At 38.7% G+C, this 15329-nt stretch overlaps 1 protein-coding gene across 7 annotated transcripts in view; it reads right to left on the bottom strand.

The window, feature by feature from the left end:
• Nucleotides 1–15329, bottom strand: part of Axn (protein axin) — a 39170-nt gene that overhangs the window by 16701 nt on the left and 7140 nt on the right. Inside the window, exon 1 of one of the 7 annotated variants that reach the window (XM_083090679.1) lies at nt 5939–7018. The exons of the other annotated variants lie outside the window; for them this stretch is intronic. The gene's annotated coding sequence lies outside the window, so the exon portion shown is untranslated. Of the gene's footprint in view, nt 1–5938; nt 7019–15329 lie in introns of those variants that run through there. 7 annotated transcript variants of the gene reach the window in all.

Genomic DNA, 15329 nt, shown 5'->3' with positions numbered 1-15329 from the left:
CACCTCTCTATGCAGTCGCTGACACGCCGACTTTTTGTACGTCGCGATCAACGACGCGAGCGAATCTCCCAAGAGAGCGCGAGTTTCTCCTTTCTATATTTTTCAGTAATCGTCGACTAAATGTAATGTAAAATAATAATATTAAATGACACAATCTAGCAGTTGTATAAATTATGTTAAAAGTGATGGCGAAAAAAGCTACTAAATTAAATAGTATAAAATATAATTGCATTAGGTAAATTTGATAATAATAGTGTGATTAACATTACTATTGCTCTTTCAAGAGATTTATATATTTAATTAATTTATTATTGATACAATATTTAGATAATTAAAAAATGTTTTGTTATTACTTAAAATGCTTCCTTTTTTTACGAGGACTATAAATTGATAATCGTACACTAGTAGATTAGTTACTCTAGTAGAAGGGAATTAATTAAAATTATTAATTAAAGTATTAATTAAATTAAAAAAAAAATCCTCAAAGAATCGCCGCAATTCATGATCATAAACACGCTATCGCGTTATTAAATGTACGTGGACCACGCGAGGGAGGAAGTTTCGCGATTGAGCTACTATCCGGAATAGGCGTAAGCTAGAAAGGATACCGATAATAGACGATAGAAGACAAGAAACGAAATGACAAAGAAAGCATCGGAGAAAAGAGAAAAACGGAAGAGGCCTCTGGGAAATTAGCATCTCTTCCTTAAAAAATGAACTTTTTATTACAATTCTGAATGCATCCCTAAGAGTTCTAGAGTTCCTTAATAAAATGAAAAATAGTTCTGCCACGTTAAGTAAAAAAAAAAACGTTAAATTTTCGAGGTGCCAACTTCACAAAACGTAAAAAAAATTACGATATCTCCTTAAATATTAGTTTAAGCGCTTTGAATGTTAATAACTTTCGTTAGAACTCTTGAGGTGCTATCCAGAACTCTCAATAGAGGACTTACGAAAGTCCCATAGGAAAATTTGTCTGGGTAACCGGCAGTTGTATTGAGAGTTTTAGGTAGCATCACAAGATTTCTAACAATAGTTATTAAGACTTCAAGCTCTAAAATCAACAGTGGAAAAGTTGAGTTTTTTTTTCATGGATCGAAAAGTTTCCAAGTTCCATAAGGGCAAAAATTTTTTTCGGTAACCGATAGTTCTGTTGTCACCCTGAAAATTTAACGTTTTTTCTCTACTTAATATGCCTTAATATGCCAGAACTATTTATAATTTTATTAAGGAACTCTGGAACTTTTAGGGATCCATTCAGAATTGTAATAAAAATATCATTTTTTTAAAGACGAGATAACTTCACAGAGGCACAGAAGAGACATATACACCGAAAAAATTGTATTCTTGAAATGTATACTTTATAAGTCCTCTTAATAAATATTCTTAATAAATAAGAATATATTCTTAACGAATAAGAATATATTCTTAATTTGCGACTTCTACATCGCAACTCGATTTTCATGTGCGCGACATGTTTCTTCATTTGCCGCTACGCGGCGACACCACTCTTAATTTTTCTCGTATTCAATATTTATCATGAAATGTATACAAAGGACTTGTATTAACGTAAGATCTAAAGTATATTTTTCTCCCTTAGCAGTAGTGCGAAAGAGAGGACGCTGCTCACACACAGGTTCTCTGTGTGCATTTGAGCCGCATCCTCTTTCTGACATCGTTGTTTATCAGTTTAATTTCAAGCTGAATTTAAAATAATTTATTTAATAATCTGGATTCCTTGTTGGGATTCAGAATATTAAACAGATTATTTGAAATTAGGCGGAAAAAAACTTTTAGACCAATAATTAAATTTATTTGACTTCAGCAAAATTTATTAAATCTAAAGAAATATTTTTCTCTGTGTGTTAAGAATTATCTCTTTAGATCTTCCTCCTAACTTCAGAGGATCCTCTTGGCGCCTATTTTAGTGATATATATTCTAAAGATAAGTGGCATATTCTTAAGTTAAGAATACAATTTTTTCGGTGTAGGTAAAAAGAGTCGGGCAGGTACGCCGATGCTTTCGGAAGAAAAAGAAAAGAGAAAAGAGTGAGAGGGAGGGAGAAAGAGAGAGAGAAAGAAAGAGATCAAAGAGAGAAGCAATGTCGTATGATTCTTTTATATTCCTAGAGTTTCAACCCTAGGGATTGAAATAAGCAGTTCCGGTTTATGCTTACGGTTATAAATGATTATATTGGTCTTTTGTTGTCAAAAACAACTGTCAGCGAAAAATCAGAAAAGTAAAAATTAAATACAGTTTGCACATATATGTATAATTCTCGAGGAATAAATAGTAATCAATACGAAACGTCTACCGATGACACACATCTGTTCATCATTACAGATTAGTCTACAATTAGGAATCTGTAGACTGATTGTTTTACAAAGAAAAATAGCACATTAATTATAATTTTCGCATAAGAGAGTAAATTCGATTATTCTTATAAATCCTAGAATATACGTAATTTTTAATAAATCTTCATAAAGAGACATTCGCAGGGAATTAACGATTCCAAATGAAGAGTGGTTATCTCGACTCACGTATCCTCGCGACAATACGGCCCTGAAAGGGCCTGGCGGGGAGGAATCGAGAGATGGAGGACGGGGGGGATGAGGAACGGGGGACGGAGTCGATGGAGGAGCGCGAGAGCGAGGCAGGAGAAAGGCGGGGAAAAGAAACGGATATAAAAAGAGAGACGGAAGACGTAGGCCTCGGCCGGCGGCTGGCGGCGGCGGCGGCACCGCTTGATGTACGCCGGGTCCGTAATTACAGGTTTTCGGAACGCCTCGCTCGCTCGGCGAGCCGCGCGCGGTTCGAGAGTCTCCGGGGCCCTTCCCTCGTCGCGCCGAGCCGCGCGCTCTACCGGGTGTCCCGAGCGCGTAACCGGGGGGGTCCGGCCACGGTTCGTCGCCGACGACGAGCGGTCGACGAAAGCGCGTCTTCTTCTTTCCCTCCTTCGGAGTATTCGAAATTCTAATTATAGAGCGGCGCTTTACGGCGCGAGATGAAAAGCGGAGACGTAAAATTGGGAATTTCTTCCTTTTGTCTTTTTTACTGGTAGGGCTAGGTTAACGCTTGATAATCGTAACCTGGTAATGTGAGTAGGAGAATTAATGGGAGCGATAAAAAATCTTGAGAAATTTGATTTTCTACAACGTGTGGCTTATCGTACAAGGTGATCGAGATTATAGATAGGTTTTCCGTAAAGAGAGAAATGCCCGCGAAAGATAACAGCATTCTAAAACGGAGACGTTTTCCAGGAAGGACAGACTCGGGCAGGTAAAACTCATCCTTCCTTTACGAACCGAGATACCAATGCGCCGCACCGAAAATTCGATTTGTCATGATAAGCGTTTCGGTTACAAAACCGTGCTTATCTCTCTTTTTTTACATCCACGTATTATTAGTTTAATAAAACCGAAAGTGAGATAATCGCCAGCCTCGCAGGGTGACTCGTTTACTCGACAAGATATCACGCACGCGTTTCGAAGTTTGTCGACGCTTCTCGAGCCACCCTGTATGTCCGAATCTTCCGCAATCGAATCGAATCCGTACGAATATCGGCGAGAGAGGCCAATCGACCCCGCTCACTATTACCCCATATATGGCGTGGCAAAGACGACGCGGTGGACACCGATCGGTCCGTTTAACGGGTGTTAAATAAATTACGAACGGGGTTTATCGCGTGCGTTAGGGGACGACGCGGTGATCTCTCCCCTTTACGGCCCTGGGCGATCCCGAGGCTTCTCAAACGAGGAAAGCATACACACGGCTTCCATTCAGCTAACCCTTTCAGCTAACCCTCTCTCTGCGCCCACCCTCCCCGCGAGCCTCCTTCCTTCCTTCCTTTCTTTCTTTCTTCCCGCCTCGCTCTCTTATTCGCGCCGCTCCTCTGGTCCACAAAGTAGTCCCTTCGACCTCTCGTCTGCGGAGAGCAACGTCGGCAAAATCTCTTTTACGCGCCCGAGAGCGCGGACATGTCCGACATTTCCTCCCCCGACCCCTTTTCCTCCTCCTCACGACCTCCACTTAACCCTTTTGCAGAGACTCTTTCTCTCTCTCTCTTTTTCGAAATCTTCATTTGTTGAAAGGAATGATCTGAATCTTTCAAAAGTCGTCTGCACATTCGTCGAAATGACCTTTTCGCGGTTTTAAAGCTTCTACGTTTTAATTACACGTCGCTTAATTTATTGAATACACTATAATTTATCATTCCTGACGTTCAACATTTCTTAATTAATTAATAATAATTAATAATCGATTATCATTCGCATTAATATCTAATTGTGTCCGTGTAAATAATGCACGGGATATTTACATACACATTATCATATCGTTAATATTAATTATATATCGGCAGAAAGATTAATTCAGAACAACTCGAGTGGACTCGCTCTTCTCTCTCTCTCTCTCTCTGACTCTGTCTGTCTGTCTTCCGCCGAATAAAATCCTCTTCTTCCTTTTCTCTCATCAGATACAGATCTGAGAACATGTTTTTCAGGATAATTCACGATACGACCGACCCGAGAGGGGGGGAGAGGGGGGGGGGGGTACGCGATACACGACGGCGCGGCGGAAGACATAGGCGGAAGCGGTCAAAGGCGTGTCACCGTTATCGCCAGATGACTTTACGCATGTCACCTTACTATACTCGAGCTGCAAATCTTTCAAAGGAACATCTGAGGGACCGCTCACCCCAGGTGGCGGCCAGTCGGGAGGAACAGACGGCGGCGCTGGTATTAACCAAAGCTCCTTTTCTCTTAATAAACAACTACCTGACCTATCGTCGAGTTTTCCGAATACCGTTTTAGTTATCGTTAGACAATGCGTATAACAAAGTAAATAGACATTCATGAAACGTCAAAGAAAGGGTGATTACGCGAGAGAAGAGGTAACGATTAAAGAAAGTATCCGTTTTTTTCGGGTTAATTGTACGAACAAAGAGAGGAAAGAGACACCGTCTTACAAAGCTCCCGAATACATTGTACTTGAAAATTTGATGGCGACCTTATAACAGTTGTGACTTGATTGTATATTGCTGCTCCTTTTATGAAATTTTCGGCTTTTTTAAGGGGAAAAAAGGATAGTCTTTCAATAAAGCGTGTTAAATCTTTGCGGGCAGTAAACGCTGTAAAAAATCTACCTTTAATAAAAAGACCGACTTTAAAGTTTAAAGTTACACACCGCACGCGCGAGACCACCCGCATAAACATACACATACACCAGTATAAATAAAATAAAATTAAATTAAAAAGATCGACTTTAAAATATATATGACTATATACAATATTTGCGTAAAAAATAAATCAAATAAGTGCAAATACTCCTTTCTCTCTCTTACTACATGCGATTAATTATTCAAAATCTCTTTACTCCAATCGAAGATTTACAAAACGCGACTCATCAGTTTATGGTAAATTATATAGGAATATATTAAATAATAATTTATAATAGCCGTTTTATATAAAATTTAAAATAGACAGTTTATAAGGAGGGATTGTCTTCAAAATATCCTAATTAAACTATCTTAGTTTAAAAAACGATTCTAATAAAAAAATCAGTCAAAATTTCAAATATATAAAGATCCATAAAAATTATATTTTTTAATATGAAATGTGATTCTTATGTTAAATGCAGTTAGAGCATAAAAATTCGCAAATAAAAATTCTGAAACTTTTAGTATATACATAAATCGATACTATTTTTTTTTCTTTTCAATAAAAAGAAAAATGGTACATCTTTGTAGAATCGATTTTTTCGATTTTTATGTATATACATTATTTAAATATCTCATTCTATATTACGCGATAATAATAAAGAATTCGTGAGAAATTATGAAGCGGAAGTGATTCTTCCCTCCCTTTATTAAATCGCCGATTAATGATCCGTTTGGTGCGCCGTAATTAATAGCCTCCAGTAATTTACCGCAATTAATACCTTGACTCCAAGTCGGTTCATGGGACTTTGGTGAAACGATTCGTTCATCATCATCGTAGTCGTAATCGTCGTCGTCGAGTTGTATCCGATTATCAGCTAGTTTACTCTTGTCTATTTGCTCTTTTTCAAATTCACTGCGTTACACTACGAACAATTATATATGTTTATACCGTTATCACAGTTATTCCTTACAGTCTGCTCCTTACAGAATTATCACAGTTCACAGAAGGAAACTTTACAAACTCAAATCCGCACTGCAAACTCGAATCTCATTTTAATCTCCACTAGTTTACGAGTTCGAATGTTTCAGAAACTCCAATCTTTCTTTCAAGCAGGATCGCTGCGAATTATCCTCGTCACAATTTCTAACGAAAGAGTTGTCTGCGCGCGACACAAGAGATATCTCCACCCTCGATGACTCGGAGGAAATGTCTGTTGATCGGTCGACCGCCGACAGACAGAGGATCGCAACCGGGTGACTGCATCACTCGCGCCGAGATTTTCCGGACGGAGGCATCGAAGTCTCCCGTGGCGGGATGCACGTTCTTTCTCCTTTGCTCATCGTCAATTGATCACCGGTCATCAAACTGATTTTACTCAAGTCCCGACACCTTTCGTCGTTGGAAATCATCTTGCGATACAACCATGTACTATCATATGATTATATTAATCTTATCGGATAAATCGGAGATTAATTCCTTTCAACACCTTTTCTCAATATTTTCGAATATAAGGACGATATTGTACGAACGACACTTTTCGGTTGGTGATATTCCCGGCTTTAATCTCACGATTCTCCTAAACAGTTATACACAAGAGTTTACACGCGTATAATTGTTCACTATTCGTGTGTGTTTTTTAGAATATTAATAAATATTTCCGTGAGAAAAAACGTACCCGTATACAAAACATTTATCATGCTTTTCCAGGCATATTTCAATGACCTATTCACAAATGAAACGATCACGGTTGAGAAGAGACGAGGATTCTGTGCCGGCAAACACAAGAGCGAAGGGTCCGAGATCGGTGTGTCCCATGCAACGTACATGGTGAGACTGAAACTACAGTGACCGTAGGAGCCAGGGAGAGAGAGCGAGCATCATCTTTGTCTTTCCCTTACGTTCTATCCCCTCCTCCCCTCCCTTCACGACGCGCTTCTTCTCTCTTTCTTCCCTTCCGACGTACTACACCCCCCACCTCCGATCTCTTCTTCACCGCCACCATCCCTCGGTCGGACTGATCTTCTCTCCCGCCTCGTTTCTTCTCTCTCTCTAGCGACAGAGAGCGAGAGAGAGGGAAGAGATCTTGGCGTATACGAGGACGCGGAACAAAAAAGTGATAGGGTCCAGGTACAAGGGCAAATTCTTAAGAGGATCTTTAAACGGAAACTCGGATTTTTCGATGGTACTGATCAGTCGGTAGTTTTTCTTCTCAATCAAAAGGAATAATCTCTTTTATTCTATTATTGGATCAATCGATTCTCACTGTTATCGCGATTATCGCTAAATATATTTTTTAACCGTCAGGTAATAAATCCAAGGAAATAAATTTTGTCTGAAAAAATTAACTCTTAAAAAAATATATAATTAATTTTGATATTATCAATATTTTAATAATAGAATGTATAAATGATTAATAAAAAAATGTTTAAAATTTATTTTTTAATTTTCATTATATCTATATAATTATTTTTTATAGATGATCAAGCAACACATGTGTGTATAAATGTATAAATATTTTTATAGATTTTTTTCAAGCACTTTGAGACAGATAAAACTGCGATAAAACATCTTGGCCACATGTGATCAGAATCAGAAGAAAATGTATGACTTACAGAAGGATTAATAAAAAAAAATTAAACATGATAAAAGAAAAATATAAGATTGCTTTTGAAAAAATGAAACTCACTTAAATAAGTAATATTCTTTTCTGCTCTCTTAAATTATTCATCATCGCGAAATCGACAAATGTATTGAAGGGAAAATTTTTTGTCTGGAAAGAAAAATTAGATATTTATTTTAGATATGCAAAGAAAAAAGGACATTCACACAAAAGACTCGAGCGTGATTATCGCATTGATATATAATTTCGAGCTTACTTTTCTTTATCGAGAAACGCTAAATTTTTGTTAAAAAAAAAAAAATAAATATAACTCGGAAATATAGCGACGTGACCAGTGATAATGAAGCGAGAAATTTGCGTGACAGTCGGGAAGACGACAAAGAAAATACACCGAAAGACCGAAGGATGCTGGTGAGGGAGCAAGAGGGAGCGAGGAAAGTGAGGAAACGTAAGGGGAAGAAAGTCGGCGACTTAAAAGGTGTCAGTGGTTTGACCGGGCCGACGTAGGATCGTCAACGAAAGAAGCCGCACGAGGTACTCGATCTCGAAAGATAGTGATATATATACGAGGTGTCTCGAGAAAAAAAAAAAAAAAAAGAGAAATTTACATCGATATGTTCTGAATTTCTCTTCGTGTTGAAAAGTTAAGCCCTGGTTTATTCGATGCGTGTCAATCTCCCTTTGATTCCGCTTCTTATCGCTCGGTTTCGATATCGCAAGAAGTATGTAAATATTTTTAGACTTTAAGGCAATAAAATATTTTATTCGCTCATATTTGTTAAGAAAGGATGGTATTTCCTGAAACGATTTTTTTGATTTTGGGACTCTTGGAAATAGTCTTTCGCGATTTTGTTTTCAAGAGGATAACCGGTTTCTCATCCGAGAGAGGAAGACCGATACCGCATCTAGTCGCCGAGACGCCTTCGGCCAAGAAGCTTAAATCGATGCATCAAGTGCACCTGAAATGCGACTAAGCATTTCCCGGCGCGACTTGGCAGCTGGCAGCCTTCCGACAATCTTATCAATCTCGGTGTAAATAAATGCCGATTTAAAGAGATTGTCAGGTACAGGACGACCGGCCCCGTTACATGAAATTCTCTTAAAATCGAGCTCGCGGCGCAGCTGATTTCATTTCTGTTCCAGATTAAATCTCGATCGATCTTCTCGATTTCCACATGCATATAATTGATTTCTATTTGTGTTAAGAAATAATTTTATAAAGTAAATTTTCGGAGGAAATCGCGAGAAAATTTCTTTCTAAGAAATTAAAAATCTTTTTCTATAAATTTAATACAATTTATTTATAATATACCAATGAAAATATTTATAAAAAATAAATTTGAATTTTACTCTTTCTTTTTCTCTCTGTTTAAGAGAGAGAAGAAGCGGTATTTTGATAGAAAGAGCCCTAAAACACGTGTTTGTCGACACCTGTGTCATTTTCAAAATTCAGCGACTCGCTTGCGCTATCTTTTTCCCCCTCGGACACCTCAGAAGTTTTACGATACCAAAACCAAAAAGGATTGCATCGCTTTAACCTTGCGGGAAGCCCGCGTGCCCAGTAATTAATGAAAATTAAACTATCGACGATAATAATGGAATCGCGCCTGCTCGTCGCGCAAAAAGAGAGAGCAGAGGGCAAGGGGATAAGAGGGAAGAAAGAGAACCGGTGTCGGGTCGTCGTCATCGTCGTAGTCGTCGAGGAGGAGAGAAAGAAGAAGAGAGACTCGAGAACGCACGCGCTCGCGAGCAAAAGTGAGAAACTGGTAGCGTGTTTGCCAGAGGAGCTCGGGCGCGACCGAGAAGGGAAAGGAGAAGTCTCACGAGACGAGGAGGACGATGATGACGAGAGAGAGAAAGAGAGAGAGAGAGAGAGTCGAACAGATGGAAACAGAAAGAGGGACAGAGGGAGAGGGCTGAAGTGCAGGGAGACAGAGACGAAGCGCGTTCGTTTGATCTCGCCGCCGCACGCGATCCCACACACGCGCGTTCCTCTTGTCCCCCTCCCCCCTCCCCGCCTCTCGCCCCATCCACCGATCCCTCCGCGCGATGCGGATTCGCATGAATGCACTAACACATCACGCGATTTAAAACCTCTGCGTCTCCTCTCCCCCCCCCCTCCTTTTCGTGATCCGATGCGATCCCTCTTGCCCCTTTCCACCCCGCCGCCGCCGTTGCCGTTGCCGCCAATCGACTCCGGACGTCGGTGTGGCGCTCCTGACTTCTCTCTCTCTCTCTCTCTTGCTTTCTCACTCGTAGGCCCGCTCTCTCTCGCGCCGTTCGCGATGCGCGGCGGACACGCGTAATAAACACCGTGCAAAGCAACCCGGCGCTGAGTCGCCTATAATTTCTCACGGAAAATTATATGTTAATGCGCCCTTAATGGCGTCGTTCGTTAACGGGATCGCCGTCGTGGCCGAGGAAGCCCGGGGGACGGCGGAGAATACCGCGAGACTTGTCCGAGCAAGTAGGATCCACTTTCGAGAGACGAGAGAGAAATCCGCCGAGGATATAATCCGCGCTCTAAACGCGAATCGAACGAGTGTCGATCAAGTTGTCGAGTTTTTTTTTTTTTTTTTTTTTTAAGCAAAAGCCATGAGAAAGATTCTCTCTTTATTATACATTTTACGAACGAGATCTTTTTGCTCCGAGAGTTTGTTCAAAGTTCTAAAAAAGTAGATGCATTTTTCGAGGATATAGTAAAATTCAAAGGTTTGACAAAATCTTGCCGACGATTCTTTTCGCGTTTGAACGTTAAAAATCGTGACGTTTAAATCGCACAAGCGAGATTAAAAGGAGAATACTAGGGGATCGTTGCAAAACTGAAGTTTAAAATCTCGCTGCTGGGAAGGGAACGAGAAGAAACAGCGCGGGATTACCTCGCAGAATCCTTCCAAGTTTTACGAGCTTTCTTTTACGTCGCATAAAAAATGCACAGCTCCTCTCCAAGTTTCATCGTTTGATCGATTTCGACCGGTCTTCGAGAGAAAGAGAGAGAGAGAGAGAGGCGAGTTTCACCGACAAAACCTACTGAAACGTCCTTTATGCGGGATTAAGCGGGACGAGATTTGCCTCTTACCGACGTTAAAAGATTCAGTCAGCCGGATAAGGAGGCAATAGAGAGTCTACGCGACAGTCGCTTCCGGTATTGCGGCTAAAAAATTTACATGCCGCGCTTCGTTTCATCCTCGAGACTATGAGCTTATGCTACGCGAACGAGCAAGGATTCGCCGTAACGCGAATGGCGATCGAACTATTTATAATGCGAACGTACAACGTAAACTGGAATGGAGTTTACACTCCACTGTAAATTGTTTCGTCCAAGAGATTTGGTTTTAATTACAATCATACGCAAGACTCGGAGATATTCGGTAACATTTCCTAGTAAACGTTAGGTACTTTAATAATACATACACAGAAAAAAATAAGTGTCAAATGAAAACTTATATACTTAAACTAACGCGTTCATTGTTTCGTATATGCGCAACAATTTATAATCTTCTTGGAAGAATTTAATAATTTTAAATTTCAACAATATTATAGTCTTATTTTAATATTGTAATTGTCACCTCAAGAATATGTAATTATTTAATTCTACTTTAAGAAAATTATAATCTTTGATTTAAAAATATTATTTTCTATCTAACATTGTTTCTTTTCCATTCAAGAAAATTAAATCTTAAATCATAAGAATATATTTTTCTTGATTGAACTATATAAAATGCTTCATTCAAGTAAGCAATTATTCAAGCAATTATATTTTTCTTTAATTAACGCAATATAATCTCACTTCAAGATTTCCATGTTAAAACTAAATATATTTTCAAAACAAGAATGTCCTTTTTTTCTATGTATATATATATATATATATATATATATATATATATATATATATTAAATCATGGATAATGTGTACAATTATTAAGTTATAAGTATTTAATCCTTCATATGTTTCTTTGGGGATGTTTCATTCATTTTCTTCTCGACAGCAATTATTACAAAATGTAAAAAGATATAATTCTATCATGACAATAAACATGATATTTTACGTAATTTTATTAGGAGAGATGAATTATTTTAAATTGTTTATTAAATAATATATTTATTAAAATAACATATTTTATTTTTGTATTAATAGATTGTCCTAAATTTATATATTTTTCAAGAGATTATTATTCAAACTTGATAAAACTTAAATATATTATTATTAATTTTTTAACGTTTAACATTAATTTTCTCGAAAGTTGGTATAAAAAAAATTTAATTTCATATTTTCGAGTTACTTTTCTACGAGAATTCGGCTCTTTCTTCGTTCATACGCGTATTATATCGTTCAAGGACACGAGGATACTTTTCCGAAAGACAATTTTTCTCTCTCTCAAAAACCGGAGCACCGTAAAACATCGACATGAGAAAGAAGCGCACGTTACGTTTATGCTCATCAAGTGGGAAATCGTCTCCGAAATGTCTTTCAATACTGCGGGATACCGACTATTTTATTGTGCCTGAATGCTCGTCGGTGTCCTTTCATCGATACGAAGGGTGCTTTCGAAAGAAGGAGAGCGCGGCCGACAACGGCAAGGACACTCGAGCGAAAGCGCACTTTGAATTCACCGGACGATTAGCGTCGCCCGGCCGTTAGCTTTGCGATAGGTATTGCGACGAATCAAAGCGGTTGGAACGGCGGCGATGAAGCGACACAGGAGCCGAGGAGCCAGAAGAGAGACCGAGGGAGAGGGAGAGAAGTCGGACAAACAGCGGAGAGAACTGGCCGGCGATACAGAGGCAATTATTGCACGAGGAGAGCAGATGACGCGAGATCAAACGCGGGATCAAGCGCGTGACGTCGTTCTCCTCTCGCGCACGCTGCGGCTACTTCCGGTTTATATTAAGAGCGGCGCGCGTCTCGTAATAATTATCAACACGCCGCAATCGTCATTATAACACATCCTGATATGTCTGATTAACCCCGCGACTGTCTACAGGATACGTCCCACTTCTTGTACATTACTCTTTTTCGCGAATTCAACTTTAGAGGAAGCTATAGATTATATAGGGTGTTTCTTAATAAGCGCGAAAAATTTTAGATGATTCTTTGTCGAAAATTAAGGGGTTTTTCATATAAACCTGTGGAGTTACATTTCTCCAAAAATGAGAGTAAAAATTAGGTTTTTATTTTTTTCTCAAATTTGGAACAAGTTACAGAAATGAAATTAGGTGGATATTTTCTACTAGTAAAAAGGTTATTTATTAATATTATTTTTTTCAGCCTTCCATATTGTTATAAGGGGATGAAACTAGCAACCCCTATTCAATTTTTTATTAGAATTTTTTAATGGGACGGAATATGATCATTTAAAAATATGCATTAAAAAGTTTGATTTATTTTTAGGAACTTTTTTATTTCTTTTATTTTTTTCATAAAATCAGTAGTTTTCAAGAAAAAAAATAAAACATGTTATCGTGCATAGGACGATGCTAAATAGCATAAGTTTCGAATTACCAGAAGTTAAATTAAAAAAAAATAAAATTAGAGTAAATGTTGGAAAAATTGGAGCAAAAACAAAATTATAATAAAAACCTAATTTTTACCCCCATTTTTGGAAAAGTGTAACTCCACAGGGAGGGATGTAAGAGTATATATATGTTTATATGAAAAACCCCCTTAATTTTCGATAAAGAATCATCTAAAATTTTTCACACTTATTAAGAAACACCCTATATATCTTCCCATTAATTTCTCTTTGATAACGTTTATTTTTATAAAAATCTAATTTAAACTTTCATTATAAAGATGTGATGCTAAGATTAGAAAAATTATTAAAGGGCAAGTGACAAATTTATTTCGATGTACATTTTCTCTAAAAAAATAAAATTCTCGGATAAATTAGCCAATTCTTGTTGCTGAAAACAGACGGCAGATTGGACACTATTGTCAAGGAAGAATCGGCTTCGCGGCGGAGGCGCAACGTCTATTTATAGCACACGTGGCTAAAAAGAAACGTTCGCGAGAGGTAACGTATTGTCACATCCCGCGCGTGAGTGAATTAAAGGAAAGGCGGTGTCTCGAGGCCGCAAAAGAGGCGCGACACTTTAAAGGGATCTCTCCTCTTCGCGCGCGGCGCGATTTCAGTGAGAAAATATTGCCTATAGTAGTGGAAGAGAAAGAGGAGACGGAGACAACGATGACAGCACCGAGTGTATACGAGACATAAGCCACTTTCTTTGGCGAGCGCGCGTTTGCCGCAAACAAGAAACGGACTTGAGAAAAGTGGAGAAAGAGCGGGCGACACACGCACACACCGCGGTCAAAGAGAAAGGTTACAGGAGGAGGAGGAGGAGGAGGAGGAAGAAAGAGAGGGGATGGGGGGTTTATACCGCGCGCTTTGTCATGTCAAAGAGCATCGTTTTAGCGGTTCTCGCAGTAGAGTCTTTGATATCGAAATGGGGAGGACTCGTCTCTCCCCTTCCTGCTTCGCCGATGTCGGTCGCTTTAACCCCCCGGACGAGAAGCACGTGGTATCAAACGCGATGGCAGCAGGGGGAGGGAGAGAAGGAGAGCCCTAGCAGCTACTTTGTCGACACGCTTCGGCGTGTCGTGCTCCAGGGGGATTCCCAAACTGTGCGGCACGCACAGTTCTCTTTCTCCGCTTCCATCCCCCTCCCTCTCCCGCCTTCGTCCGCTCTTTCGCCTTCACGGAGGGTGGCCACGCGTCTCTTCCGCTCGCGTGATCGACCACGGCAGATTTCGTCTCGACGCGTTATCCATTACCGACCACAATTCCGGCCGCAATGGTAAATAAAAAGAGGAGCGAATCCCGAGGAAGGAGGGAGGGGGCAATTGGCGCGATATCCAAAAGTATATGGGATTCTTAGAAAAGAGAGAGATAGAGAGAGGTTTTCGATTTTAAAAGATTCAAATCTACGTTAATTTATGAAAATTCCATGCTTGACTGATTAATCGATCGATAATTACGTAACTTGAAGGATAAATTCGCGAGAAAAGCGTTTCCTTCATTTTTTCATCTTATTTTCATTTTCAATTTATAATTCGAAAAATGACAAATTAATCCTTAATTAATGAAGGCAATAGTTTTATTCGTTTTGAATGTATGTGAAGCGAAACATAGTTTTATACATGCATTATAAATAAATCCATTTTGAAGGTATTATAAATATATGATAAAATATTAATTGAAATTAAAGACGAAGTAGATTATTTGTAATTTAATTATTGCGATATGTATGTTTGTAATTTAATTATTGCGAACAAAGAACATAAGAGGCACATAATGACGCGGTAATTTCCGAGTTGAATGCAACTTGTGCGAGGGTCGATGCAATGCATTATTTACATATTTTTACTACGAAAATGTTATATAAATACACAGAAAAAAATAAGTGTCAAATCAAAACTTATATACTTAAACTAACGCGTTCATTGTTTCGTATATACTCAACAATTTATAATCTTCTTAGAAGAATTTAATAGTTTTAAATTTTAACAATATTACAGTCTTATTTTAATATTGTAATTGTCACCTCAAGA

Source organism: Camponotus vicinus, unplaced genomic scaffold, assembly GCF_025532165.1.
Source record: "Camponotus vicinus isolate PSW18456_S1 unplaced genomic scaffold, iyCamVici1.0 SCAF_2, whole genome shotgun sequence".
Lineage (NCBI taxonomy): Eukaryota > Metazoa > Arthropoda > Insecta > Hymenoptera > Formicidae > Camponotus > Camponotus vicinus.
This window is presented reverse-complemented; position numbering and strand designations above follow the sequence as displayed.